This window comes from Hyaena hyaena, unplaced genomic scaffold, assembly GCF_003009895.1.
Source record: "Hyaena hyaena isolate Hyena2069 unplaced genomic scaffold, ASM300989v1 scaffold_652, whole genome shotgun sequence".
In the NCBI taxonomy this organism is placed as follows: Eukaryota; Metazoa; Chordata; class Mammalia; order Carnivora; family Hyaenidae; genus Hyaena; species Hyaena hyaena.
In genome coordinates this window covers 60,318-64,469 of record NW_024081284.1, presented here as the reverse complement: position 1 = coordinate 64,469, position 4,152 = coordinate 60,318, and positions in this window count along the sequence as shown.

Sequence of the window (4,152 nt, the reverse complement as noted above, 5' to 3'; positions counted from 1 at the left end):
TTTTTTTTTTTTTTTTTTTTTTTTTGCTGGATCTCTGTCTGGCTTGGTAATCAGAATGATGCTGGCTTCATAAAATGAGTCTGGAAGTTTTCCTTCGATTTCTGTTTTTTGGAATAGCTTGAGAAGAATGGGTATTAATTTTGTTTTAAATGTCTGGTAGAATTCCCCAGGGAAGCCATCTGTTCAGATTTTCTATCTCTTCCTGTGTGAATTTTGGTAGTGAGTGTGCGTTTAGGAACTTGTCCATTTCTTCTACGTTGTCCAATTTGTTGGCATATAATTTTTCATAGTATTCCCTGATAATTGCTTGTATATCTGAGAGGCTGATTGTAATAAGTCCCTTTTCTTTCATGATTTTGTCTATTTGGGTGCTCTCTCTTTTTGAGAAGCGTGGCTAGAGGTTTGTCAATTTTGTTTATTTTTTCAAAAAACCAACTCTTGGTTTCATTGATCTGTTCAACTATTTCTTTGGTTTTTATGTTGTTTATTTCTGCTCTAATTTTTACTATTTCTCTTCTTCTACTGGGTTTGGGGTGCTCTTGTTGCTCTGCCTCTAGTTCCTTTAGGTGAGCTGTTAGATTTTGCACTTGTGCTTTTTTTAATTTCTTGAAACAGGCCTGGAGAGCAATGTACTTTCCTCTTAGGACTGCCTTTGCCGCATCCCATAGAGTTTGGATTGTTGTATTTTCATTTTCATTTGTTTCCATATATTTTTAAATTTCCTCTCTAACTGCCTGATTGGCCCATTCATTCTTTAGTAGGGTGTTCTTTAACCTCCATTTTATTTTTGGAGGTTTTCCAGACTTCTTCCTGTGATTGATTTTAAGTTTCAAAGCATTGTGATCTGAAAGTGTGCATGGTATGATCTCAATTCTTTTATATTTATTGAGGGCTGCTTTATGTTCCAGCATGTGATCTGTCTTGGAGAATGTGCCATGCGCACTTGAGAAGAAAGTGAATTCCATGGCCTCAGGATGTAGAGTTCTAAATATGTCTGTCAAATCAATCTGGTCCAATGTGTCATTCAAGTCCATTGTTTCCTTTAGTGATTTTTTGTCTGGTTGATCTATCCATTGCTGTAAGTGGAGTATTAAAGTCCCCTGCTATTGGCACTTTCTTATCTACCCTGTAATTATTAGGTAATGCCCTTCTTCATCCCCTGTTACTGTCTTTAATTTAAAGTCCAGTTTGTCTGATATAAGTATAGCTACTCCAGCTTTCTTTTGACTTCCTGTAGCATGATATATATTTCTCCATTCCTTTACTTTCAATCTGAAGGTATCTTCCAGTCTAAAATGCGTTTCTTGTAGACAGCAAATAGATGGATTTTGGTTTTTTGTATCCATTTTGCTACCCTATGTCTTTTGATTGGAACATTCAGCCCATTTACATTCAGTGCTATCATTGAAATATGTGGGTTTAGAGTCATTATGTCATTTGTGGGATTCATGCTTGTGGTGGTGTCTCTAGCATCTTGCGTTCCTTGCAACATTTCCCTCAGAGAGTTCTCCTCAGGATTTCTTGTAGGGCTGGCTTAGTGGTGACAAATTCTTTCAATTTTTGTTTATTTGGAAAGACTTTTATCTCTCCTTCTATTCTGAATGACTTGTTTTCTGGAGAGAGGATTCTTGGCTGCATATTTTTTGTGTTCATCACATTGAAGATCTCCTGCCATTCCTTTCTGGCCTGCCAAGTTTCAGTAGATAGGTCTGTCACCACTCTGATAGGTTTCCCTTTGTATATTATGGCCCTTTTCTCCCTAGTTGCTTTCAAAATTCTCTCTTTGTCCTTATATTTTGCCAGTTTCACTATGATATGTCATGCAGAAGATCGATTCAAGTGACGTCTGAGGGGAGTTCTCTGTGCCTCTTGAATTTCAACTTCTACTCCCCTCTCCAGGTTGGGGAAGTTCTCTGCTATAATTTGTTCCAAGACTCCTTCAGCACCTTTCCCTCTCTCTTCCTCTTCCGGAATTCCTATGATATGGATATTGTTCCATTTGTTTGTATCGCTGAGCTCTCAAACTCTTCTTTCATGTTCCTGGATCAGTTTATCTCTCTTTTTCTCAGTTTCTTCCTTTTTCTATAGTTGTGTCTTCTAAATCACTTATTCTCCTTTCTGCCTATTCAATCTGTGTATTGGACACCTCCAGTTTATTATGTATCTCATCTCATTTTTTAATTCATCATAACTGTTTTTAAGCTCCATAGTGTTTGTAGCCATAGGTTCTCTGATGTCCTCCATGCTTTTTTCAAGCCCAGCGATTAATTTTATGATTATTGTTCTAAATTCTTGTTCACTTATGTTGCTTATATCTGTTTTGAACAGTTCTTTAGCTGTCATTTCTTCCTGGATTTTCTTTGGAGGAGAGTTCTTCCGTTTCATCATTTTGGTTAGCTTTCTCTCTCTTGTTAATTTTAAAAGCTTGTTGTACACTCTGCCCCTGCGAGTTCTGCTGTATTAGAGAGGGCTCTCTGACTGTTCAGGGCCTGTCTGTTCAGGAAATGTTCTTTGGATGGTGTCTCTTGGTTTCTCTTGTTGAGCATTTGGTTATTTTGTTTCCCTACTCCTAGCATATTTGGGACTCTCCACCATGTGTAGTTTGGCTTTTTTCTTGTGGCAGCCTTATGAGGTTTCCTTCCTGCCTCTTTCTCTTCCCAAACTCCTGTGGCTCAGTGTCCTAGGACTTCAGGCCTTCTCTGTTTGAGAGATGGGTGCAGGAGAAATGCACGGAGCTACCTACTTCTCCGCCATCTTGCCCACCTCTCAAATTTATTCTTTTATGGCTTCTGGGTTTTGTATCATACTCAGAAAAGCCTTTGTCACTCATCTTATGCTTGTATATTTTTATTTATTGTAGTTAAGTCTTTTAGCCATTGCTCTTTTATTTATACTTGTTTGTAGTAAGAGTACATGTAGTCTGGAAGTATCCCTTTAGGGCAGCTTCACATTTGCCTCCAGTGGGAATACTCTATGCACTTTGTAGGACCTGGATTAGTTATCCTGTTAAATTCTGAGCTTGGGAACATTGTATCCATGAAGGTGGTACATATTGAAACTCACAGAAATACATGGAAAAATTTCTACAATTACCTCTTCATGCTCCCAATCCCAGGCTGTAGCAAGTGTCCCTCCCTGGTGGGGATGGACAGGGGGAGATTTTCTGGCATTAAGATTTACTAGCATAACTGTGGGATTAAGGAGGTGGTCTCTTCCCGATCTACCCCAAATGCATGTTTACCAAGATTGGACTTGAAATTGGACAGTTGAACTCGGCATAAAATATGAGTTTGGTTTTGAGTATGTCTCTCTACCTTGTTAGGTCTCCGTGTCATGAAGTATAAAATTAATGTTTGGTGCTCAATTCCAGTTTGGGGTAATCATTTGTGCGATAGGATTTCCTCTGCACATTTTCATGGCTAAAAAAAGCAGTGTGACAAGAAGTCAGTGAGCCCCTTGAGAAGACCTTTCCCTTCTGATGAATGCTTCCTGCGTCTGTTCATGCATCTGTAAGGAGAAAGCAGGCCAGACACTCTGTTATTATTCACGCAGCAGGAAACTCTTGAGAAGAGCTCCATGAGAAGAATGGCAGCCTAAAATTAAAGATCCATTTGGTGTGTGTGGTATCTGTTTTTAACATGTGTTTTTTCTCTCCTGCTATCAGTAAAACTCGATGACTAATATTCGATCCAGTGGTACAGATACAGAAAGAAAAGTTGGAATTAGTATAAAACAAGGTGGTAAAAAACCCCATTCATGAATCTAGGGGTTCAGTAAGTAATAAAGATGCTACAATGGTTTGTAGAGGAAGTCGCTCTGATCTTCAGGGCACTGTCTTTTAAGCCACGATTGGCTCCATTTGAGACTGTCAGAACCAGTGTCAGAAATAATCCCAAACAGCCATTCAGGCTCTGGTTTGAGCTTCTGGATTTATCTTCTTTCATTTGGATCGTCATGGTTTGGGTTAGGTGAACAATTGATGGGGGTGGATCCTGAACAGCTGTCTTTTAATATTAAAACCTTCTCTGTTTGGCACTCTACAGTTTGCAAACAATTGCATGCCAATCTTTCTGTTTAACACAGCAATAGACTTTTTTTTTTTTTTTTTAATGAATGGCAACGTGAAAAAATAGGAGAAGTTGGATGACTTGT